A 27,378-nucleotide genomic window follows, 5' to 3' on the forward strand; every position below is an offset into this window, starting at 1 on the left:
TCCTGCTTTCTGCCGGTGAAATCTGGAAACCCCACATTTGTTAATAAAGCCAGAACTTGGAACATGAATAAGTTAAAGGCTTCATTAAAATTGTAACTGAACTTGCGTGACCGTCTTTCATCAAACACCCTCTGTTTAAAAGTTGTCCTAGTTGCTAAATTTGTAGCATTACATAAGTAATCAAATAGTATCATAGCATACATATTTAAAATTAGCACACTAGAACGATAAAATTAAGCAAATCCATTTTTTGAGGTTAAAAATGATTCTTTACTATTCATTATAGAATGAAATGGAAAGTTTCTGAACACTTCTTGAAACGACTGCTGCAATCTCCTCCATGGGACACAGCCTGCGGGAAAACTATGAACTTTGGTCACATCTTGTTCAAATAATTTAGAAGTGTGAATAGTATGTAGAGGGTTTCGAGGCTTACTGATTGAGCAGTCATATGCAATCTTGCTTGCTAAAAGTAGGAGCCCAGTTGGCAGAAATTGTTCTGCTAATGGCAGATGGCAGGTTGTTATTTCATGCCCTGCCATTTACAGCAGAATTTTTCAGTTCTGCATTTGAAATGTAAGCAACAGGTGCTTTGATGCCTTATATCATCGGTGTACGTAAGTAAACTTTCTCCAAGTTGTGTAGCGATTCCTTTGGGTAAAAACTGGTATCAGATATTGAAACTTGATGATTGATTGATCCTTGTCACACTGAAGGGAAAGTATGGAGATTATCAAGTGTATAATCTCTACTCGCCAACTCTAACATTTTCCTTAGGTGTAGCAACAACCTCTAAATCAGTTTGACTCCATGGAGGGAATTTTCCACTGGGTGGACCTCTGTCTATTTTGAGGGCTGGGCCTCATTTTCTTGTTGTTGGAGCTTGAAGGTCCAGGGCAGCCCGCTGACTCCAGGCCATCACCCTGTTGGATGATAAGGTCAACCTCCAGGTCGAGAAAATGAGCTCCGTTTTGGGGGTGGGGATTGGGATGGAGGGCGCAGTTAAAACTGGAATGGAAGCAGCCTGGCCTGGAATACTCCACCCTGGAGGAGTCTGTTCTACTGGGCCACTACTTGATTTTCGTGGGAGTTTGCAGGTGCACACTCTGGCAGGTTTACTCCTAAAACGGCAATTGCTGCCCCCCTTGATGTTTTATTTGATCTTGACGTTAAATGGGTCTAGTGCCTGAATCTAGGATCCTTCTTGGCTGCCCAGCGATAGGACCAACAGAAAATTCAACTCTGTAATTCCTATTCTTGCTAAATGTTGCACTTTGTAATTCTTCATTGACCCTGAATTCACTAACATTTTAGGTAGTTTCAATGGTGTAGCTTATTTGTGCTGAATGTTCAATGGGAGAAAGTAGGGTTCTTTGTGTAGCTGGAAATTTCATTTTGCTCTCTGGCCACTGGTGAAATTAATTGCAGTTGTAAAAAAACTGAAAGCCTAGCCATCTCTTTTCATCCAAAAATGGAAATGGAAAGGTAGCGCAGCGAGCTACTAAAAAAAACTTGTGACTACTTAACTATAGATGACGTGCTTGTGAAACCACGTTTTCCAATCAAAGTTCCAAGCGCTGCCAAATATCTCTCTGAATGCGGAATCAGTAGTTATACTGCAGGTGTTGTGTTGGAGTAACGTGAAAGAGCTTGCCACTTTGCCACAAGAACTTCACTGTGATGGGGACCAAACTAAAGTGTATAGTATGTCACACAAATACTTTGGCAATTGGTGAATTGATTCTGTAGCCTTGACCACAGACCTATCCTGGGCGAAGCAGAGGATGGCAACAAGATAGACAAATGAAGGAACTCCCTTAAAAAGGCCACAAGTAATGGCATTGTCTGATTATATTGTCAAGTCACACACAACAGGATCGTTTTCTGGTCTTTGCTGAGTTGCTTGAAGTCTGCTAGAATAGCAGTCGAGGTGAGACAGTTCGGTAGCACCCCAGGCAAGGAAGGGAGGAAATCAACCACGCTTCCCAGCCCTGATTGCTATCCAATGATTCCTACAGTGTTTTGAGTGTGCGCCTGTCTGCATGTAAACATCTGCTGAGGACCGGCTTGGCTTGCATGTGATTCTCTCTGGGGATTAATAGTCTGTCAAGGTTTACATACGGAAAATGGATACTATGGTAAGGTACCAGGAGGCTTACTAACATCTGTAAAAGCTGGTTTAAAACAGCATTTTTAGAAAAGGAGAGGAGGAAATTATTATGGACATTATTGACCACAATGTAAAAGAACTAGTACTGAAATTGAAGTATTGTAGAACATTCAGAACCAGCACTCAAAGGAAGAAATTCAGTCCATGATGTCCTCAGGGCAAACCGTCCTAATTCCAAGTCAAACAAAATGGGCATAGAAAGGATAATTTTCTGAATTTTATTCCCTACAGAAAGCCCCACTGCTGGAGTGCGAATTTAGAAAATCAGCCGTAAGATGTCTGGAAACATGCATGATTCCGATTTAAAGATCAGGAAAATGTATTTATGACCATTTGAACTTTTACTTGGAATGAAGTTTTCTTATTCCTATTATATTAACATTTTTTAGGCTCCAAATTCATGTCCTAAGCTTTTAATTTAAATGAAACGCCAACTCTTACGTTACACTGAGAGGAAATCTGGAATACTAGCGATTAAAATCCATTGCGTAAGGTTTGCATACCAATTTATGGTTACTGTTTTGGTTTAAATTTTTTATTTGTTTTGGGGATTAGAGCAACATGAGCAAGGAAGCAATCTATTGTCCTGCCCTATTAGCCTATGAAGGTTTTGGGTCGCCTTGAACTGTTGCAGATATGTTGGTGGTGCTCCCACAGTAGGTCTAGTTAGGGAATCACCAGTGATGACGAAGGTTCGGCATTACGTTCACTTAGAGGTAATGTTCACGTGACGTTGCTGGTCTTGTACTTCTTTGTGGTAAAAGTTGTGGTGGAAGGAGGTAGTGTTGAAGTAAGCTTGGCAAGTTGCTACAGCGTATCCTGTAGATTTTCAAATGCTGCAATTAGTGTGCCCGTGATGGAGGGAGCAGATGTTGAGCCCAATGGCCTAGAGCCCATAGCTTCTGCCCTGCTTTTGGTGTTGATTTATATGGCTAACTACCTTTTGACAGCATGAATGGAAGAAAATATATTTACTACAGTATTCCCTGTAAACTAAGCAACAACCCGAAAGTCTTTGTGCAAGATGTGTGCAAGTCGGACCCTGTAAGTTACTGGACAAAAAGTTTAAAGGGGCCGTGCACTTAAATCACCCCCACACTCCAAAAACAAATGGGAAGGAATATTGTCAAGAACTGTGGTGTTTGCAGCATGTAGATGTGTTCAGTCTAAAGATAAATATTAGACATGAGATTACATTCAGTTCAGATCAAGGTTATTTGATTGGATCTGAATATAAATGGTAGTATTCTGGTCTGAACATGTTAGTGATTTCAAACATTTAAGGCTAGAAATCCATTAAAATAATGGATAGAAGGATGGAATAAAAACAATGATTTTGCCTGCTAAATTTTCCAATGCTCATTTCTAGCCTATAGTTATTAAAAATCTGTTTGTAGGCCAGCTGAATTTAACAGTTTAATTGCATTATCAAAATCTTGAGTACAATTAATAATTTTAAAGAAACAATTACAATGAAATATTTTACTGATTGCGATATAAATAACGGAACAGAGTAAATAGTTTGAAATTATTATGTGTCAAAGTCATTCAGATATGGTTTGAAATGTGAGCCCAGGCTGCTTGTGGATGGATTTTCTGCACTGATCCACCATTGCCTCTGATATTTTTTTATTCTTTCATGGGATGTGGGCATAGCTGCCAACGACAGCATTTATTGCCCACCCTTAATTGCTCTTGACAAGGTGGTGGTGGGCTACCGTCTTGAACTGCTGCAGCCCACACAGTGTAGGTCCACCCACAATGCTGCTGGGAAGGGAGTTCCAGCATTTTGGTCCCCTGACAGTGAAAGAGCTGCAATATAGTTCCAAGTCAGGATGGTGTGTGGCTTGGAGGAGAGCTTCCAGGCGGTGGTGTTCCCATGTATCTGCTGCCTTTGCCCTTACAGGTGATAGAGGTCCCAGGATTGTAAGGTACTGTTGAAGCAGCTTTGGTGAGTTGCTGTAGTGCATCATGTAGCTGGTATACACTGCTGCCACTGTGCGTCGATGATGGAATGAATGGATATTGAAGGTGGTGGGTTGGGGTGATCAAGCAGAGTGCTTTGTTCTGGGCATTGTCGAACTTCTGAAAAGTTGTTGGAGCCGCACACATCCTGGCAAGCGAAGAGTCTTGCATCACACTCCTGACTTGTACCTTGTAGTTGGTGGATAGACTTAGGGGAGTCAGAAGGTGAGTTAGTCATTTTGGAATTCCCAAAGACTGGTGGATCGTATCAAACACCATGTCCCAGCCGCTGTTCACAACAGGCAAGGTACAGACCGTACCCAACCAGACCCTGCTTGCAAAACTCAAAACACAGTGTCCAACGTTAGATGTGATTCCACGATTGGACAACCTTTGCTAAATAATCCTCAGTGTGCTAAGAATTACACTGACAACCAATTTAAGATTGTCAGTCAGGCTCGCAATGTGGTGCATTTGCGTGCACTGGAAGCTACATATATTAATACACAGGGCCCTGTTCTTTGCAGACAGAAAGAACGTGTACACATTGCACCTGTTGCAGCTAAACAAAATACATGACAGCCATTTGCTGGTTTATTCCTCAGGGCAATGTCTTGACCAATAAGGGTCAAATTGCCTGGTTCAAATTTCAAACAGTGCGGAATTTTGTCAGTCACCATCAACTGGTGCATTCTCCATAGCAACACCTCTACCAATCAGAGTCCACTTGCCAACCAATCAGCTCTCTCTTCTCATACAGTATAAATTTGTTGTTTCTGTTACATTGGTATTCTTGCAAATTGTCCTGGTGAGTGCAAGAAGAAAAGTTTTGACAAAAAATGTCTTTTTTTCAGTAATACTCAAGTTTGGTACTACCAAATGACTAATAGTAATGCCATTGAATGCCATGGGGAGATGGTTAGATTTTCCCTTCCTGAAGATAGTCATTGCCTGGCACTTGTGTGGTGCAAATGTTACTTGCCACTTATCAGCTCAAGCCTGAATGTTATTCAGGTCTTGCTGCATTTGGACATGGAGTGCTTCCCTATCGGAGGAGTCGCAAATGGTGCTGAACATTGTGCAATTATCAGCGAACATCCCCACTTCTGAGCTTATGATGGAAAGAAGGTCACTGATGAAGCAGCTGAAAATGGTTGGGCTGAGGACATTACCTTGAGAAACTCCTGCAGCACATCCTAGGATTGAGATATCACATGGAGTGAATCGAATTGGCTAAAGTCTTAATAATGCTCCTGTGAAGTGCACTGGAACATTTTACTATGTTAAAGGTGCTATCTATCTGCAAGCTGTTGTTGTATTATTTAAAACAATGTTGGACAAATTGAAGTCTAGATACCAGGATGGAAGGGATACACTTGGTTTCTGTCAAAATCATCTATAGAGGGACAGATGGTTAGATTTTCTCTTGTTGGAGATGGTCATTGCCTGGCGCAAATGTTACTTGCCGCTTGTCAGCTCAAGCCTGGATATTGTCCAGGTCTTGCTGCATTTGAACATGGACTACTTCAGTATCCGTGGAGGCACGAATGGTGCTGAACATTGTGCAATCATCAGTGAACATTCCCACTTCTGACCTTATGATGGAGGGAAAGTCATTGAAGCAGCTGAAGATAGTTGGGTCTAGGACACTACCCTAAGGAACTCCCCACAGTGATGTCCTGGAACTGAGGCGATTGACCTCCAACCACCACAACCATCTTCCTTTGTGCTAGGTATGACTCCATCTAGCAGAGAGTTTTCTCCCTGATTCCCATTGACTCCAGTTTTGCTAGGGCTCCTTGATGCCACACTTGGTCAAATGCTGCCTTGATGTCAAGGGCAACCACTCTCACTTCACGTCTGGAATTTAGCTCTTTTGTCCATGTTTGAACATGAGGTCAGGAGCTGAGTGACCCTGGTGAAACCCAAACCAAGCATCAGTGAGCAGGTTATTGCTAAACAAGTGCCACTTGATAGCACTGTTGATGACCCCTTCCATCACTTTACTGATTTTTGAGAGTATTGATGGGGCAGTAATTGGCTGGGTTGGATTTGCCCCGATTTTTGTATACAAGATATACCTGGGCCAGAATTGGGTTCGAACAGGACTCTATCCAAAACCCTGTCTTTGCCATCACTGTGACTGCTATTTAAAGAAGAATAAGGTTGCTCTCCTGGCCAATAGCTATCCTTCAACTAACATAGTGAAACTGATTTTTTGTCTTTATCTCATTGATATTTGTGGGAGCTTGCTGTGCACAGAATGTCTGTCATGTTGCTCTACATTACAACAGTGACTATACTTCAAAAGTGCCTTATTGCCTGTAAAGTGCTTTGGGATGTCCTGAGATCGCTAAGGAACTATATAAATGCAAATCCTTTCCTTAAACTGCTTTACGCAACACGTAGTGCTGGTGTTAATGGGTTACCTAGGGAGGTAATGTAGGCAGATTGTATGGAACAGTTTAACACAAAGAATTGCATATTTATATTTGAGGAAATGAATGACTTAGAGTCCAGATAGACAGTCTGCAACAACTTTTTTTGGTCCTGTACTTCACAATGTATGATGATTTCTTTGAAAGTGTAGTTGACATTGGGGAAATTGGCTTGAGAGGCACTGAGCCCAGCTAAAATCCTTCCACTTTTCCTGAAAGAGACGAGCAACCCTCTTGAAAATTATATTATGATTAGCTGCAATTTTTATATGTTCCTTTCTCGGCTACATTTTTAAAATTATTTTTAGTGAGTGCTGTTGACATTTTTGCGGGAACTTTCGTCTTGAATGAGTTACTGAGCTCAGCAGTGTGATTCAACATGCACAAAGATGGTCATTAACCCACAGTACTTCTGTAATCATGGTTTATTTCAACTGTATGTTAATTTACCTCGCCCACACAGCATCTGCTGGAGATTTGCGAGGAAATATCTGTTGCGTTGAAATAAGTGTGAATGCATAAGTGTAATTGGAGTCTTAGAGTTCATCAACACTATTAAGAAAAATATTTAATCACAAAAATAATTATCTAATCGTGGTACATTGTGTGTAAAAGTACATCTTCGTTATGTCTTTTTCTCTTCTGTGTCAACAGGTCACTGACAGTCACTTCTGGCCCAGAGTAGCACTTGAAGTGTGAGTGATTTGGCCTCACTTCCTTGGTAATAGAGTAAGTACAGCATCAACTTTTCAGAATTCTGTGTTAATATTTAACTTTCTGATGCTTCTGAGGCCTTGTTGTGCATGTCAAATGTGAGATACACCAAGCCTCTGTTAAGAGGAAGTGTCTGTGGTAAATGCAAAATATTATTTGTTTGGTTTCCTTAAAAGTGATGTTACCACAGTGTAGCAAATCTTTTAGATAGGCTGAGTTCCTCAGAAAGGAATAGCCCACTGCAAAAAGAAACTCCAGGTAGAGTCTGACAGTATACACAGTAGATTAAGCTTGCCTTGCAGTAGATCTTAGTAGTGCTGCATATCAAGTATTTGCATTATCCTTAACCTTCTCAGTTCAAATATATCGGTTAGATAATGTGTTAGTGATTTGATCATTGACTCAGTTATATCATCACATAACAATTATGTCATCACATAACAACTGAAAAGGGGAAAAAAAAACTGCAAATGCTGGAAACCTGAAATAAAGACAGTAAATGCTAGCGAAATAAAGACAGTAAATGCTAGTAAAATGCAGCTTGTCCGCATCAGTAAGAAGAAAAGACAGATTAGTTTTCTAGTATGTAAAAACACACAGAAATAAATTGGGGAAAGGGAGATTCAAACGTAGTCAAATAGATGAGTTTGGGGGAAGACCTTTTGAAAGCAGAGGGGGAGGTGCCAAAACAGAAGGTTTTAGGAAGGGAGTTTCAGAGGGCAGGGGTCTAATGGCTAAAAGAAAGGCCATCAGTGGCAGAACAAGGTACAAGGTATGCAGGGGACAAGCTAGTACTTGAGGGATTTGGGGCTGGAGGAGATGACTATGAGTAAGATGTAGTAAAGCTGTGGAGAAATGTGAAAGCAAACATGAGGATTTTAAAACAAAAACAAAAATAGCTGGAAAAACTCAGCAGGTCTGACAGCATCTGTGGAGAGGAAGACAGTTAACGTTTCGAGTCCATATGACTCTACATCAGAACCCATCAGAATGAAGATTTTGAACTGAATTTACAGAACCCAGGCGAACCAGTGGAGTTTGGTGCAGGCAAGAACACAATAAATGATTTGATGTGATTTTTAGAGAATGCTATAAAGGTGTAACAAAAATTGAGCCATGAAGTGGTAAAGGGAGAGGAGAGATGGGAAATGCTTTGGAAGTGTAAGAGATTTGAAGCCGAGTGAATGGAGGGAAGAAAGCTCAGCTGAGGGTTTGGTCTAGGTTCTGTACCTCTAGACAGCCTGTATTGGCAGTTGGGAAGAGTGATGTTAAATTGTGGGAAATTTTAACATTATCATACTTTTGGTATCAAACAGGCATTGGGAGAGGGTAGCAAAAGCTTTGGAATTAAATTCAGAAGGTGGAGAAATGAATTTGGGTTTCATTAGTCTATGTGTAGATACTGACCCAGTGTTTGAATGATGGTGCTAACCTGATATTTCTGAATCATACCACTGAGCTTTTTAATCATTCACAGGATGTGGGCATTGCTGGCAAGGGCAGCATTTATTTCCAATCACTAATTACCCTCAAGAAGGTGATGGTGAGCCACATTCTTGAATTGAAGCAGACATGTGTTGTGGGTGCATCCACAGTGCTGTTAGTTAGATGTTCCAGGATTTGACCCAATGACAGTGATATATTTCCAATTCAGAATGGGGAACTTACAAGTGGTGGTGTTCCCATACATCTGCTGCCCTTGTCCTTCTAGGTGGTAGAGTTCGGTAGTTTGGGAGGTGCTGTCGAAGGAGTGTTGGCGAGTCACTGGAGCGCATCTTGTAGATGATACTCACTGCAACCAAGGTGGGCTGGTGATGGAGAGAGTGAGAGTTAATGTTTAATGTGGTGGATGGGGTGTCATTCAAGTAGGTTGCCTTCCCTTGGATTATTTCAGACTTCAACAAAAGGTGGAGCCATGGGGTACATTAGAGGTGGCCTAGTGAGAAAAGATTAATCCATTGGGAACAATTTGTTGTAACATGTATGAGTGAAATCAGGAAAAAGCAGTGCCACGGAGGTGAACTAGAGAGATGAGACAGAATGATCTACAGCACTGAATGCAATGAACAGGTCAAGGAGATAAGAAGGACAACAAGCCTTGGTCACATTTGACTTTGGCTAGTGGAATTGTGGCGCTTTGGTGGACGGAATCTGGAATGGAAGAGTTTGAACAGGGAGTGCTGAGAGAGTTGGAGGTGTAGCTGTGAGGTAACAACATGTTCCATTTTATTAGGCCTGCTAAGGTGTCCTCTGGCATAGTTTACTAGACATCAATCCTTTTGAAAAATCTATTCTATTATAGAAAAACCAAAAATAAAATGCCATGAGTAAAACATTCTCATCATGGAACTGTGAACACATGCTATGCATTCTTTCTCAGTGACTGACCCTCTTAGGTAACCAGTAGTAAAAGTGGCATTAAATATTGTGCTTTCTTGGAATGTAATTGGATAGTCAGACTAGTCTGGTAAGTGATGGCACTTTCGTAATTGTAATAAAAACATGCTTTTTTACCTCTTAATTTTACTGTGGCCAGCACCATACATTTTTAAATTCATTCTCAGGACGTGGGTGTCATTGGCAAAGCTGGAATTTATTGCTGATCCCTAGTTGCCCTTAATTGAATGGCTTACCTGACCACTTTGGAGCAGTTAAGAGTCAAATACGTTGGTGTGGGACTTGAATCAAATATAAGCCAATATGAGAACTATGGGTTATTGCATAAAGAACGTGGGTGATCCAGTTGAATTTTTGAGAATCCGACAGGTTTTTTTTTGCTTTTATTAAAATTTCCAGATTGAACTCAGATTATCAAGAAGAAAACTCTAATTTTTTTGGTTTGTGAGTCCAGTAACATAACTATTATGGTACCATATTGACTTGCTTTGTAATTGCTATCTTTACATACAAAAAAATGTAATGACCTATTAAGATGGTTGTAAGTGGTTAAATGCAATACATAACATTATGCTAACAATGGTTTTTGGGTCTCTATGCAAACGTTTCAGAAGTATCAATGATTTTGTATAAATATGCAGTTTTTCTTTTATGTTTTTCAATGATTAGGAAAGATAATTGTTTTTTAACCAAAAAAATCGCATTGAAAAAAAAATATTGTGCCTTATGCCAGCTCTCATAGAAGTCACAATGTGCTTCATATAGACTGAATTACTTCAAAATGCAGTGTATTTACATTTTGTCAAGTAGGTAAACATTGACCCAAAACATACTTGCCAGATACAGACAGAAAAAAATTTGTTGCTTTGCTACATGTTTCAACAAGGATGTCAGTTATTTACAGCCCCATTTCTTATCCTGGACTTCATCAAATCGCAGAAAACTATCGTATGTAGCTTATATGGAAATTATTTCCAGCAAACTTTTTAAAAAACCTCTTGTTAAAGGTCACCTTAGTCCTGAGAAAGTTTATATCAGTTAACATCAAATCTACTGTGTGCTTTCCCCACCCCCTTTCCTGTTGCTTAAGCCAAAGTATTTTCTTAAATTAGAAAATGGAGCAGTCATCAGTCATGGACAGGAGCATGCGGTGGGTCTGAGACATTTTAAGCTATATTTCTATTACAGTGGCCCTTTAAGAAGGAATGACTCTAATAATATAGGCTTTTTGGTGCTGTGAAGTCTTCCCCATCTACATTTTAGGGTAGATTCCACGGTGCTGGAGCAATGTATAAACAGCTGCATGTATACAAACTTAAAGGTTGTGATTTGTGACCATATCTGCTGGACCTTCCCTAATGAGACTCTTGCTCCTCAAATTCCACTATGATAGCCTCATTGCTGGACCTTTCCTGAGGGAGCACTTGGTCTAACCATAACCAGAAAAAAAAAGCTGTCAGGATGCTGTTGTCTCTAGAAATGCTGGCAAAAATATCTCAAGCGGCGGTGTCTCAGCTCTTTCAAAGGGGCAGGGGTATTTGTCTTAGAGTGCTGCCTCCACCAATGTTCCTGTTAAGTAAATAACTGCAATATAAAGCAGACAGATTCAGCAGCAAGGGAACTAGGATAATTTATTGAATCGCATTCAATCAAAGCAGTGCCATAATATAAATGTGGTACATAAGGCAGTCTCATCACTTTACCATGTTTGTATGTAGAACTGAGCAAACTGACTTTGTTGCTAACGCGGCAGCTTACGTCTGGTACAGCAAATTTATTATTAATAAAAAAAAAACAGAGCATCTACTACTGCATCAAATTGAAGTTCGGAAATAACTGATATTAGTAAACATTTAAAGGGTCTCAACCTCACTGTCTCTCCACCCCCCCCCCACCCCCCCATTAAGATCCTCCTTAAACCCCATCATTGTGACTAATCACGAGTCACTCCTCCAAATATCTACTCCTTTGGCTGTGAAAATGGATGTTATTATTTTAATATTTTTGGGAATATGGTGGTATTCTGTAAAGAAGAGTGTGTGTGTGTGTGTGTGTGTGTCCATGATTAATTAAACTGGGGGAAGGTTCATAGGGGCAGCATTGTCTATGGAAGCTGAGAGGTGAAAGGTAGAGGTGCTAGGTGCATGTATTTGTAATGAGAGGCTATGGTGAAGCAGGAATTACAAGTAAATAAATTGGGTTTTAAAATTTGCATTTGTTGATAGCTAAGGACTTGACTTTTCAGCTGTTAAATTTCAAAGGGAGTTTAAGGGACTTTTATGAAACCTTTGTAATTTATCAGTAAACAAGGAAAGATTATTAAATTTTGTTTCACCTGAAAGTGGAGGCAATAGGAAGACATGAAAGATTTTTATATTTTAGAAAAGTTGATTTCAAAGGGATGCTTAGGACAATGGAGTTTAGGATGTAAGGGAAAAAAGATATTTAATGAAAGATGTTGAGTTGAGTTGACTGCGGAGCGAGATGTCCTGAGACCAGCTCTGTGCTGAGAAAAGTTGTGAATTTGAAGCAGCCACCCAGTTTCAAGCCAGAAAAGTCTTTGTTTTCAGAAAACAGTCTGTTTCTGAACTTACTTCGGATTTCCACAGCAGAGTGGAAGAGAGCGAGAAGCCACGTGATATACTTTATTAAAGTAGTAGCACTTTTTGCCTTGGGTAATATTACTGAATTTTTATTGTTAAAAAATCTATCAGGGAGCTGTTGCCAATTAGTTTACTTTTGTGTTCTGACCAAGTGTTTTTTTGGGGGGGTGGGAGGGTTTTGTAAGACTTTCAACTGTGTAATTTTAAACTTGTGTGTTTAAGTTTTTGATTACCTCTTGTTAGTAAATCTTTTAATTTTAAAATTCTAAGAGTGTTACTGGGCTTCTATGCAACTGAGATCAATAGTTTTCGTCTCATTTTCAAATACAAAATACCAAGTTCCATCTGGGATTGGGCTTGTTCAGCGAATAACATCGGCCACAGTCCTAACATGGCTGAATGTCACCTTTCTGATTACTCTTCTGTGAAGTGTCTGAGACATTTTGCTACATTAAAGGTGCAGTTAAATACAAATTGTTGCTTGTTTGATATTTTTATGCATGCTGCTTTAACAGGTGTTGAATGGGCTCTTGCCTCCATTAAATTAGTAGACAGAAGAATGTCATACACTCAGCATTTTTGCTAATTTTACACTGTAATATCTAGGTTATTATGCCTGGGTCGGTGCAAACTTTACAAGGCATTCCTGGGATTTGGCTTGCCCCAAAAACTCTTCTTTCATCACCCTTAAAACAGAAGTAGATTTTATATACTGCAGTACATAAGATGTGTAATTTTGGCATGAGGTTATGTACCACATAGGAGAACTCACTTATGCAAGCATGTTGCTAAATTAACGTCTAGATACAGTATATTCTTGTTTAAAATTTAAAAATGCAAATTTCATGTCTTGCTGCATTCGTGGCACTTATTATGAAACAATACACGTTCATACTGTACCTCTGAACACTCAGCAGTCATATTCCTTTTGAGGCAAATTGGCCCAGATTTTGTGGTCAACTATTGCTTACCCTGTTCACACATATCACAGATTCCCTACAAAGGGCACCACACTGGAGCAGATGTCCTATGACAGCAAGTCTATGCTCACAAGTCTGTGGACAGCTGTCAAAGTGATGAATGGCCTGTGCTGTTCTTTCATTGCTAACTGCAAAACATGGGGCATTTTAAAATCAGTACAGAAAGCAAAATGGAGAGGGCAAGAAGGATGGAATTAAGAGTGTGTGATAAAAGATAAAAAGTAAAAAAAACCCTAAAAATATCCAACAATAATTAAAATCTAAAGGTATGAGACTCCACACATGTGGAAGTACATTTTCAGTGCCAAAGTGGTTGGTTGTTGATAATTAAGATTTATCACTCCGTTAATTAATTTACGCTTGAATAGATAAGCCCCTAACTTTTTCTGGCATGTGAGTATCTGGTGGGTGAGTACCACACCTTCACATCCTTCACGTGCTTAAATGCTGAGTCTTTCAAAGAGGTACCTGTGTAGCAAAGTTTGTGGAGGAACAGGACAAAGTGGACAGTAACTTTGGGATTACCATGTTTAACTGCATATGTGTGGACATTGTATGTTGCTGTTCAATTTACTCCTTAGTAACGATGAAGTTATTCCTACCATAAAGTCCAGGCTATTAAGTCAAGATGATGCGTAACAACTCAAAACTCTAAGCCCTGTAGCCACTAGATTCAATTCCTGGCTAAATTATTGCATTTGATAATGATGGCATGATACTTGCAGGAATATGATATGCACTTCCTCTAAGCTGAGAAGGAGTGCTTCTTGTGACCCCATTTAAATTGGGTCTTTAAGATCTCCGTGTGGAAATTTTCATTCTTTACCTTTCCAGCCTGTAACCCTGAGCTGAGGCAGGTACTCTGAGAGCCAAGATTAGTTTTCATTAAATGTTTACAGTCAAGACAAGTCTAGAGGGCGCTAATGTTGTCACTCTAATAACTTATGTGGATGTTGATCTTAAAAGTTTCTTTGTAAGAATATCTATTTGTATCAGTACTCCAGATGGGTGCTGATAGTTATATTTATGAACTATTGTATTATTTAGTGTAGGTCCTGATTGATTTCATGGTGAAAATATGAAGTTTTATGCAATGGTAAGCAACTTGAGCCATGGTGGAAAATCTACCTTTATGACTTGGAAAACTGAGATATTTGCTGTTCAGGATCTCTCTGCTTCTGTTAAATCGTATTTATGTTTAATTTTTTGTTTAGCTTGCGTAGATCATGTATCATCAGTCAAGTGCTACGTTTCGTTACCGATGTAAACCAAAATTTTTTAAAATGAGGGGAAAAAACCAGGCTCTGCTGAGTCAGAGCCTAAAACTTTCAAGCAATTCACGAGTTTCCATATGAACATAGCTATTTACAAGGAGCTCTAATTACCTGGTTTCCCATATGAAGTATTTGAACAATGGCCTTAAATGGATAGAAGAGATCCTACATTACACCGGTGATTACTCTTCAAAAGGTACTTAGTTGGCTGTAAGAAGGTGCTATATAATTTTAAGTCTTTGTCTTCCCTTTGTTTTCTCTTTCCCCCTCCCTCTTGCACTTTCTCTTTCTCTCTGTCTCTCATCTCAGCCATCAAACCACCTGTGCAACATCAGGGGAAAACATCTGGCATTTAACTTGTTTTAGAGTGGGGAAGAAATAGTCTTCAATATTTTTCTGCAATTATTAAATATTGAAAAACTAATGCATCCAGGTCATTTTGAAGGAATTTGCATGCTGCACTCAGCTTGTGGCCCAAATGTTGCAAGCTGCTGTTCTAGTGCCTAATTCTGAATGCCTGAATGTAATGAGCAGAGGAGAACCTGGGTAGCTTGAGTCTGTTTGCACTGACTTCTTTTACAATAATAGCATTTAAGAATAATTTACGTGCAATTTATCTTAACTTTGACGCTATTTTATCCTCTTTTCTTTGCTTTTATAGGGGCCTACCTGCCTTTTGTTCAGTATATCCCCACAGTTAGATGGCTAAGATTGGCGACCCTAAGATTGGGAATTCTGTTTGAGAAAGTAGGTGTAACCACTTAATTGCTGGGCCACCAAGCTGCTTTTGTTAATAACGCATTATATAAATTTATACCATCCACTACGTAGTAAGTTAGGAAAGAATGCTTGCCAAAGCTTTGAAAAAACTGTTTACATTTCACAGTAGTCAAGACAGGAATGTAAACATTGATTGCAAAATTATAAAAGCAACGTATAAAACTTTGATGTCTGTGTCTCTGGGCTATTCTGGCAACTCTGAGATCTTTTCTACATTTGCACAACCATGGTGGTATCATGACACATTGCCCTGATTTTGCTGCAGCGTGTCATTAGTTAGCATTTTACCTGCACCCTTCAGCTCAAACATTTTGCCCTACAAGTTACTTGAAGTGTGAACAAATAAATGTGTAGCAAGGACAAAACTGGGCATGTGAAACCTTTAGGAATGACAGGACCAACTCGACCAATTAGATTTAAGGACCGAGAAAGAAACCGCGAAAGATGGCGAATTACAATCAGATTATATAGAGAAAGGGAGAGAAAAAGAGTTAAAAAAAAAGAAAGGAAAAGTAATACAGTATAAAAATAAAAATTAAATTAAAGTTAGCCCAACAATCAGGAGTGAGACTCAATGATTTAAGTAGAGCTGTCTCAGCTGGTGAGGTTGATTAGCATTGAATTAATTGTTACCACACTGTTAAAAGCGTTTTTGTGCTGTTAAGTGCCAGCTCCAACTTTCTGTGGCAAATTTAATTTGAATTTCATGAGCAAATCAGCAATTGAGTTGCTGTTTTCGCGAGGCTAACAGTGGGGCAGCACAAATCATCCAGAAACTTGTGGCGATTCATAATTCTTGGGGACTTATCTACCACAAATTGCTGGAATGCTTATATGTTAATAATGGCAGGTGCCAATAAACTCACACCATTATTTTGGCAGCAAATTCTGGACCAAGATTATAATTAATGGACCTGCCTGCATGACATGAGCTTTCACACTGAGGAGCATGACCCTATTTATTTAACAGCAAACTGTAAAAAGTTAAAATATTTAAAAATGACTGCTATAAGCAGAAAAGCTGAACTATGTTAAGGCCCCACTTGTTTTACGTACACTGTTTCAGCTGCATATGATAATTTGGCATTTGAGGTTGGCCTTTTGTGATGCGTAGGTGTTGCAGAGGTTGCAGCTGAATGTGTTTGCAGATTCTGGGTTGTAGTTTAGCATAGGGCAGCTTAATCATTATAGTTGTAAACTAGGGGTACAACACCAATTTAAGGATGACACCCAGAAATTAGGTGCCGATGAGCCAATCATATAACTAGGGCTGTGGGCAGGACTTTAAACTAACAGTGGCTGGGGTGGAGGGTTCAGGTGAAGGGAGATTTAGGAATCCAAAGGGAAAAATCAAGGCATCAGAACAGTATAGCAACGTGAGTAAGGATAAGCAGAATGGGACAGGAAGGGACAGAGAATTTAACAAAAATTGCACATCAACAGATACGGTCACCGCAGGGAATAGAAGTAAAAAAAAATGAAATGATAAGTTCTTTATCTGAACACACGAAGCATCTGCAATAAGATAGATGAATTAGTGACACAAATAGAGGAAAATGACTTAGATCTAATAGCCATTATGGAGAAATGTTTACAAGGTTGGAAAGAAATATTCCCAACTAAGCAATATTTCAGAAAGATTGACAAAATGACAAAGAAGGAGGGGTAGCCCTGATAGTAAAGGAGGACATAAAGACATTAGTGAGAATGGATGTGACGTCAGAATATCATGAAGTAGAATCAGTATGGGTGGAATTGAGAAAAAGCAAGGGTCAGAAAATATTGGTGGCAGTAATTTATAGGCCCCCCCCCCCATCCCTAATAGTAGTTATACCATTGGACAGAGCATTAAACAAAAAAAAAATTGGAGCTTATAAAAAAGGCAATGTAATAATTGTGGGGGGGCTTTAATCATCTTATAGATTAGGACAATCAAAGTGGCAAAGGTGGTCTAGAAAATGAGTTTATGGAATGTTTTCATGACAGTTTCTTGGAGCAATAGGTTGTGAAACCAACTAGGGATGAAGCTATCTTAGATCTAATATTATGTAATGAAGCAGGGTTAATTAGTAATGTCGTAGTAAAAGATCCACTGGGAAATAGTGATCATAATACCGTTATGTGACATACTCCAATCACAAACAAGAATCTTAAACTTAAACAAAGCCAATTTCATAGGTATGAGAGGAGAACTGGCTAAGGCAAATTGAGTAAGTAGACTAAAAGATATGGCTGTAAATGAACAGTGGGAAACATTTAAAGAAACAGTTCAAAATATCCTACAAAAATACGTTCCGCTGAAAGACACAAACTAAGCAAGAAAGACCCTTCTGTAGCTCACTCGGGGCAGAATTTTACGATAGCAGGATTTTACGGCCCGCCGAAGTCAATGGACCTTTGAACGGCTCGCCGCATTTTACAGCCGGGGCCATAAAATTCCACCCAGCAAGTTAGGGATAGTAGTAGATTAAAAGAAGAGACTTAGAACATTGCAAAAAACATTAACAAGTCCGAGGATTGGGAATGTTTTAGAAACCAGCAACGGGTAACCAAAAAGTTGGTAAAAGTTAAAAAATAGAATGAGAGTAAGCAAGCAAGCCATAATAGACTGTAAGTGCTTTTATAATTACATGAAGAGGAAGAGAGTGGCTAAAATAAACATTGATCCGAATCTTATTCTATCATGGGGAATGAGGAAATGGTAAAGGCATTGAACAAGTATTTTGTGTCTAATAGTTATTTGGTAGTACAGAACTTGAGTATTGCTGAGAAAAGACATTTTGTTGAAGCTTTTCGTCTTGCATTCTTTTTTATTCATTCATGGGATGTGGATGTTGCTGGCTAGGCCAGAATTTATTGCCCCTCCCTAATTGCCCTTGAGAAAGTGGTGATGGTGAGCTGCCTTCTTGAACCACTGCAGTCCATGTGGTGTAGGTATATCCACAGTGCTGTCAGGGAGAGAGTTCTAGAATTTTGACCCAGCAAGAGTGAAAGAACGGCAATATATTTCCAAATCAGCGTGGTGAGTGGCTTGGAGGGGAACTGCCAGGTGGTGGTATTCCCATCCATCTGCTGCCCCTGTCCTTCTCAATTGTAGTGGTCGTGGGTTTGTAAGAATTCTTGGTGAGTTGCTGCAGTGCATCTTGTAGATGGTACACACTGCTGCTACTGTGCGTTAGTGCTGGAGGGAGTGAATGTTTGTGGATGGGGTGCCAATCAAGCAGCTGCTTCGTCCCGGATGGTGTCAAGCTTCTTGAGCATTGTGAGAGCTGCACTCATCCAGGCAAGTAGGAGGGTATTCCATCACTCTCCTGACTTGTGCCTTGTAATGCTGGGCAGGCTTTGGGGAATCAGAAAGCGAGTTACTCGCCGCAGGATTCCTAGCCTCTGATCTGCTCTTGTAGCCACAGTATTTATATGGCTAATCCAGTTCAGTTTCTGGTCGATGGTAAGTCCCAGGATGTTGATAATGGGGGGATTCAGTGATGGCAATGCCATTGAATGTCAAGAGGCCATGGTTAGATTCTCTCTTGTTGGAGATAATCATTGCCTAGCTCTTCTGTGGTGCGAATGTTACTTGCCACTTGTCAGCCCAAGCCTGGATATTGTCCAGGTCTTGCTGCATTTGGACATGGACTGCTTCAGTATCTGAGGAGTCGCGAATGGTGCTGAACATTGTGCAATCATCAGCGAACATCCCCACTTCTGGCCTTATGATGGAAGGAAGGTCATTGATGAAGCAGCTGAAGATGGTTGGGCCTAGGACACTACCCCGAGGAACTGCTGAAGTGATGTCCTGGAACTGAGATGATTGACCTCCAACAACCGCAACCATCTTCCTTTGTGCCAAGTATGACTCCAAGCAGCAGAAAGTTTTCCCCTTGATTCCCATTGACTGAAGTTTTGCTAGGGGTCCTTGATGACACACTCAGTCAATGCTGCACTGATTAGGACTCATCAGGACAATCGCAAGAATACCAATGCCTGGGGAAGCACTGACTTTATACTGGATGAGAAGAGAGTGCTGACTGGCTGGCAAGTGGACTCTGATAGAGGCATAGCCATAGAGAATGCATGAGTTAATGGTGACTGATAGTTAATTGCCAAGCATTGTTTGAAATTTAAAACAGGCAACTTGACTCTGGTCAAGGCATTGCCCTGAGGAATGAACCAGTGAAAGGCAATCACTTATTTCGTTTAGCTGAAGCTGGCCGCAATGTGTGTAAATGTTCTTTCTGTCGGCAAAGAACAGGGCCCTGTGTATTAATATATGTAGCTTCCAGTACACACAAATGCACCACATTGCGAGCCTGACTGACAATCTTTAAATTGATTGTCAGTGTTTTTAGCAAACTGAGGATTATTTAGCAAACGTGGTCCAATTGTGGAATCATATCTAATTTTAGACACTGTGTTTTGAGTTTTGCAAGCACGGGCTGATAGGATACGGTCTGTACCTTGCCCATTGTGAACAGCGACTGGGACATGGTGTTTGACACGATCTGCCAGTCTTTGGGACGTACGGCCTACATTCCTAGCATCACACTGGCACTGAAATTCATATACCACATTACTCGTTTGTGTGGTAGGCAGAATGTCTTTTTGGCTTGACGGCTGCATCCTGTTAGTGGCGAATACCACTCGTATTGCTACTGCATTGTAGCAGCCTGAAACAGCTAGCTTCACCTGTTGCTCAAATTTTTGAGATACCTTGCCCTTCCAGGGTAATCTGAGGTAGTCTGGGCACTTTTCAGGACCGAAAATGACAGCCTTAGGCCTGTTCATGAGTTTGCGCAGTATACACCCGCAAAATGATCTGATTAAGGTAGCCATTATCTTGCAGGATATCTTTGATACGCCCTATTTCAGCATCAAGCTTGCATGGTGAGCAAATGGCTTGAGCCCTATTTACAAGGTTGCCGATAAGGCCAATCTTTTTTAGTGTGTGGATCTGTAAGAATCCCAACACGTGTATTGACCAGTGAAGATCATGGCAGAGAACCCTGGCAGATTTTGTGTCTGCCTTCACAGTCGAAGACACAAGTTTCATTGCAGAATTAGATGGAAACCTAGGGACTAAAAAGACTGAGGAAATTAAGGAAATTAATATCAGCAGAGAAAAAGTATTGGAGAAACTTAAGGAGCTAAAATCCAACAAATCCCCAGAGCCTGATGGCCTACACCCTAAAGTTCTAAAGGAGATAGCTGCAGAGATAGTGGATGCACTGGCTGCCATTTTCCAGAATTCCTTGGATTCAGGAATGGTCCCATCAGATTAGAAATTGGTAAATGTTTTTGCACTTTTCAAGAAAGGAGAGTGTGAGAAAATAGTGAACTATAGACCAGTTAGCCTAACATCAGTTGTTGGGAAAATGCTGGAATCTATTATTGAGGAACTCTTAACAATGCACTTTGAAAAGCATAGTATGATTAGAACAAATTAATATGGTTTTACTAAGAGGAAATTCAGCTTAAAAAATTTATTGGAGTTTTTTGAGCATGTAACTAGTAAGTTAGATAAAGGGGAACCGGTAGATATGGTATACTTTGATTTCCAAAAGGCATTCAGTAAGGTGCCACACAGAAGGTTAATTGGCAAGGTAAGTGTGCATGGAGTTGGGGGTAATACATTAGCATGGATAGAGGATTCGTTAACAGAAAGGAAGCAGAGAGTGGGGGTAAATAGGACTTTTTCAAATTGGCAGGTATTGGACAGTGGAGTACCACAAGGGTCAGCTATTTACAATCTATGTTATTGACTTGGATGAAGACACAGAGTAATGTTTGTTTGCTGATGATACAAAACTAGGTGGGAAGGTAAGCTGTGGGGAAGACAGAGAAGCTGCAAAGAGACATAGACAGGTTAAGTGAGTGAGCAACAAGATGGCAGATCGATTATTATGCAGGGAAGTGTGAAGTTATTCACTTTGGTTGAAAGAATAGAAAAGCTGAATATTCTTTAAAAGGTGAGAAACTTGTTAGTGCTGATGTTCAAAGAAGCATGGGTGTGTTTGTACAGGGAACTCAAAAGTTAGCATTCAGGTGCAGCAAGCAATTAGGACGGTGAATGGCATGTTGGCCTTTAATGCAAGGGATTTGGATTACAGGAATAAAGAAGTCTTGGTGAGATTGCATCTGGAGTACTATATGCAGTTTTGGTCTCCACATTTAAGAAAATATATACTTGCATTGGAGGCAGTACACCGAAGATTCACTAAATTTGCCCCTGAGATGAGGGGGTTGCCCTATGATGAGAGGCTGAGCAAATTAGATGTGTTTCCTCTAGAGTTTAGAAGAATAAGAGGCGATCTCATTGAAATGTGCATGAAGGGGCTTGATAGGGTGGACGCTGAGAGATTGTTTCCGCTGGTCAAGGAATCTAAAACACAGGGGGCACAGTCTCAAGATAAGGGGGCCATCATTTAGGACTGAGATGAGGAGAAATTAATTCACTCAAAGAGTTGTAAATCTTTGGATCTTTGTGGATGCTGCATCATTGAATACATTTAAGGTTGGGATAGACGGGTTTTTGGTCTTTCAGGGAATCAAAGGATATTGGAATGAGCAGGAAAGTGGAGTTGAAGCCCAAGATCAGCCATGATCATATTGAATGGTGGAGCAGGCTCGATGGACCATATGGTCTACTCCTTCTCCTACTCTTTGTGTTCTTGTGAGCAGGGCAGGCATCAGTCCTCCCCCATTCAGAAATCTTCAGCAGCCACTAACTGTGTTGTGAATTTTTCTCATGAAGGGTCATTGATCTGAAACATTAACTCTGTTTCTCTGTCCACAGATTCTGCCTGACCTGCTGAGTATTTCCAGCCTTACATGGTTCTATTCCAGATTTCCAGCATGCACAGTATTTTGTTTTTGTATTATTAGTTCTGGGTTGCATTTAAGCAGTCAAGCCTCAATTCTGATATTACAAAGAAAAATACAAATGATCTTAAATAAAAAGCAGAAAAGAATGCCGGGCCAATTTTTTTTTTGGATTGTATCCATGGTTGCATGACTTTGAATAATGTTACTGTGATTTCTTTTGTTAAAAGCACAGAAAACAAGTGTATTATGTAGACTATTCTCAAAATTCCTTTATATATCATGGGGAGGGGCCCAGTTTTCATTCCTATTTTCAGGCAGGAACGGAGTGGTTGAATTATGAAAATTGGAACACAGAACCTACGGCCCTATTCCTGCTGCTCATTGGCCAGCTGAAGTTTACATCAGTCCCTATGCATAGGCGGGCAGAGTGGCTGCCTGAAACAGACAGGAATCTCTTAATTTGACATCTATACATAGGGCCCTGATGCCATTCTGGTGCGGTGTGTCTTCAATGCTGGACTGGCTAATACTACCAGGTGACACAAGTAGGAAGTGTACATAACCAGTGGTATTTAAAGAGGCACTCATCTGCAAATGGTAAGATCATTGCTTTCTACCTGTAGAGTTGGAGGAGCTTTTCTGAACATTTTATGACTGATTTTTTTTTTAAACATGTTTTGCCATTTGAATCAATCTCTTGGCACAGATGGGTGCTTGCACTATTGGATCATGGGAGTAATACTGGCCGCTGGAAGAGGAGGTGCAAGTATGCCCTAATTGCTGTTTTCCACACCTTATACTTCATTTACCTAGTGAGCCACTAAGAAAGTCATTATCACTTTTCAAAAAATTTCCTTCCTGGATCAGTGTTATAGGCTGGGATTTTCTGGCTCTGTCGGGGGTGGGACCCGCCCCTGGTGAGGCGGTGCCCCAGCCAGAAGTCCATTGACTTGCAGCGGGACTGGAAGATCGGGGCGGCGGGCAGGTGTGGAAAATCCCGCCCATTGTATCATTGGAAAGGATTAGAAATTCCTCTACTTCTAGTTAAGTAATCATTTGAAAATATTTTATCCTTGCTTTTTGACATCACTTTCACTTGCGGAAAATTACGATGCACAGTTCATTGCTTTGTGAGTATACAACAAGGCTGAAAATACAGAAATCTGTTGGATTTTGGGCTGCAGTGTTTTGAGTTTAAAATGGTTGCAAAGTGTTAGTCCAATGGCTGGACAGATAAATCCTTCATCTGCTGTGGAGCTAAGCCATACACATCAGGAATATCCTAGGACTTTACTGAGTTAATGATCTCACTAGGGATGCTACAGTTATCCCTGCTTTTATCTTTGTATTTTCAAGCCAAGTAAGAGATAATTGGCCAGTATTCCCTTTCCAAATCCCATCTCATGACGCCTAATTCTGTGATTGTCAGGTGAATATTTTATTCTGTTATGCTGTCATGGAAGAAGTGCTGGCACAAGGAGTGTTGGCATGTTAATGTTAGAATGGCCTTATAGGCTAGCACTGAAGAGTTGGTGCTATACATGAAGTCAGAAAAAGAGGAGTTTAAGAAAGCTGGAAAGGGGTAAAAGGCAAATAAATATTTGTGATTCTAATTCATACACAATTGTAAATCACAAGTGCCTTGTTAATTTGCATTACTTGTACTAAGTACTTTCATTTGTTTCATTATTAATATTATTTAACCAACTTGAAGGTTGCAAGCTTGAGGTGGCATGATGACGATTATGTTTCACCTTAAGCCATGCCTCATTGTGTGGTGGATAGTGTTAGATCACAAAGTTTTTTCCAGCAGCAGAACAATCACATATACCAATTAAAATGTCTTATTAAATCTCCTAGGTACTGCTGAGGTAGTGTCAGAGATGCGGAAAATTATTTCATAACGCGTAAAATTATTGTTTTCGAGTCAGAAGTGAACACTACTAATTTTTTTTAAATCTTGATATTATTTGTGGTTAAAAATAATTTAGATAGGCAAGATCAGTTGATTCTGTAAAATAACCTGATAAACATATGCAACTGAATTTCCTGACTACAAGAGTTCGGGTCTAATAGATTGTAGCTGATATGAAAATCTGTAATGGAACTGTGGTTGTAAAATTGTTTACACAGCAGGGCTGTACACTTAAGTGGGGCAGGAAGCCATAACAGGGGTACATTCACAGTTCAAATTATTGAAAATGATCAGCTCTAAAGCAGGTCAATTTTCCAGTAGTGGTTTCCACCAGTGTTATTGCTTGAGACTTGAGGTAAAATAAAAATTCCCAATTCATGTTTGGTATAGTAATATTGGTTCAGACATTGGGAAACAAAGGCCTGGCTTTTCAACATGTTATTTTTATGTCCTCACAGATTTTCTGCTTTTTATTCTCCTTGATTTTTTTTTTTCAGTTTTCTGCATACTTGCATTGATTTGTTTGTGCATGTATATTTTCACTTAACAGGGGGAAATGTTTTTTTCCACTATTTCCACATGTACTGGGACAACAGGTCAGCATAGAAGTGGTAGGTGTTGCAACTTTACTGAGTTGAATTCCGGACTCAGAGAGCAGATTGCTTTGTGACTTACTGCTCCATTGATAAGCTGCTATCAGTTAAAGTGCCACAAGCTGTAGATAGAGGGGTAGGATTAGTGGGGGAGTCACCAGATTTAAAAATAGCATACTATCTGTACTTTGCCCTGTCGATTTAAAAAAAATTCTTATATCCTCACATCTGTGCATTCAATAAATAAATGGAGCAGGAAAGTTTTAGCCTGCAATATTGCTACCATAAAATAAAAGATCTTATGCATATAATCCTGTGGAGGCATCGCTCTTCAAAAGGGTCTGATTTACTATTTTTCCCTACCTACTGAGCAGCTGTCAGTACATGGAACTATACAGTAGGGAATGAGAAAAAGATATTTGGCTCAGTGGACCTTGATCTCTCCAACAGACATGCGTAATTTGCACTTTTGAGGACACTATTCATTTTCTGAGTCTCTTGAGGAAGATAAATAATAAGTGAAACTTCCAAGAAGGTGGTACTCTTTAAAAATAAATCTAACTTTGGAAACGACATTATTTACCTTTGCCCTGTTATATTCCATTGATGACACTTCCATGATAGGTGCTATAATAATATTTGTCTTACTTTCAGGGACAGTTTAACTTAAGTCTGCCCATTGGTAAAGTTACTGATCAGATCAACTGGTCTGATTTTACACCTTGCCCCAATTTTACTATTCACTGACTCCAGTGGGAGGTAAAATCAGGCAAGGTATAAAACCAATTTTCTGCTGTATGGTTTGGGTGAAAATGCAGTCCCCTCCCCCTTGCAGCAACCATCCCATTACCTTAACTGGCTGTTGCTTTATACCTAATCTCCAATTCATGCAACAGAGTGAACTAAGGCAAAAATTCCTTCTATAATGCTGGTTCCTTTGCACTCTAGTAGCAGGGAAAGGTGACTCATTCAGCAGGATTGGAACAATAATGATCCGGAGGTTGCTTGATATCTCTCTAAATTAATACATCATCATAACCTTTGCTCCCATCTTATTCAGATGCTTTTTAAAGAAACAAATCAACACAATATTAGTGTAAATCACAGCATAAAAGTCAAGCAGGCATACAGGACAACCCTATTTTTCCAGCCCACAAAATCATGTTTTTGCATATACTTGGTGTATAAGTATGACCCACCTGCCCTTCCTTTCTCAGCCATGACATGCTATTCTTGCATTAGTAGTCAGCTTCAATTTTTATCCCCACAAATGCATGCTTCACTTAACTGGTACCTTATAACTGGGCATAAGGGATCAAACAGGCAATACAGACTGTGTTGCAAAGGCGTGTGGGAGTTTAAGACATCCCCATCCTTTGCATCAGAAGCAGATGACATTTCACAATGGCAACCACCCATAGCCACGTGGTGTTTCACTTTTATACTTCGCATATAAGTTAACCCTGTTTTTGGAGGGATTTTTCGAGGCTTCAAAGATTGACATATATGCCGACATCTATGGTATTTGCTTTTGGAATCTATCCCACATAACTGCTGTGCTACAGGAGGAATTTCTTATTTATCTTAAGTCTTGCTTGAGGCTTGTTAATATGTGCTCGTGTTCTGCACTTCACCTGCAATGTAATTGCAGAAATAATCTGGTCAGAATGATTCTAGCACACCTTTGGAGCTATCATACCATTCTTGCATGTACAGGAAACATTGCTCAGAGATGTATTTGATTCCTCTGGAAACAATCTGCCATAGTAAAACTTGTCTTGTTTTGCCTCTGCAACCACACCATTACTCTGCCTATTCTTTAATTCATTTAACAGAGTGGGCAAGGACAAAAGTTGTATTGATAGTGGTTGTTGTTTTATGAAACCTGTATATTGTAGGTATCATGGAACCAAATGAAGGAAATCCCACTCTGCTGGACAGTGGAGAAGTAATGAAAGAGGATGGTGTAGTCCATGTGTCAAAGGCTGCAGAGAAATGAAGGAGGAGGAGGAGGGATGGTGTACTATGGTTGAAGTCACAGAGATGTAATTTGGGACTTTGATTGTGGGAGTTCCTTGAATCTTCATCACTCTCTTCCTTTATGGCCCTCTTTAAAACATACCTCTTTGTCACCCACCCAAGGTCTCCTACTTTGGCTCAGTGTCATTGTTTGTTTGAATATGCTTCTGTGAAATGCCTTTAGATGTTCTCCTCTGTTAAACATAGTATATAAATGCAGTTGTTTTTGAAGCCTGTACTGTGTTGATCCCTTAATCACAGCCCCTTCTCGTGACAAGGGAGGGTGATTTAGCAAATTGGGGACTTTCTCAATAATCAGATGGAGTACTGGAGGGCTCCCTGATGGTGACCCATGATGGATGTGTTTCAGCCATTCACTGTAGTCTCCATTTCTTTAAGAAATTCTGCCATTTGAATGACTTATTACCTGATTGATAAAATCATAGAATGCTACAGTACAGAAGGAGGCCATTTGGCCCATTGTTCCAGTGCCAGCCTTTTGAATGAGCTATTCAATTAGTCTCACTCCCTTTCTCATTCCCTTTTAAGGCATTAGATGAAATTACTTCTGGTTAATAAGATCTTGTCTCCTTTCATAGGTTGTGGAGAAAGATTCTGCATTTCTTGATATGTTGTTTAACCTGGTAGATCTTACTTAATGGCACAGTTCAAGGTATTACCTCTGGTTGCTTTAACACAGCAGTCACC

General features: G+C 39.9%; 1 protein-coding gene across 3 annotated transcripts in view; it reads left to right on the forward strand.

The window, feature by feature from the left end:
• Positions 1-27,378, forward strand: part of LOC144682673 (F-box-like/WD repeat-containing protein TBL1X) — a 323,543-nt gene that overhangs the window by 68,858 nt on the left and 227,307 nt on the right. For 2 of the 3 annotated variants that reach the window (XM_078545241.1, XM_078545242.1), the window contains exon 2: positions 7,228-7,302. The exons of the other annotated variant lie outside the window; for it this stretch is intronic. The gene's annotated coding sequence lies outside the window, so the exon portion shown is untranslated. The remainder of the gene's footprint in view (positions 1-7,227; positions 7,303-27,378) is intronic. 3 annotated transcript variants of the gene reach the window in all.

The sequence above is a fragment of the Cetorhinus maximus genome, chromosome 7 (genome assembly GCF_964194155.1).
Source record: "Cetorhinus maximus chromosome 7, sCetMax3.hap1.1, whole genome shotgun sequence".
In the NCBI taxonomy this organism is placed as follows: Eukaryota; Metazoa; Chordata; class Chondrichthyes; order Lamniformes; family Cetorhinidae; genus Cetorhinus; species Cetorhinus maximus.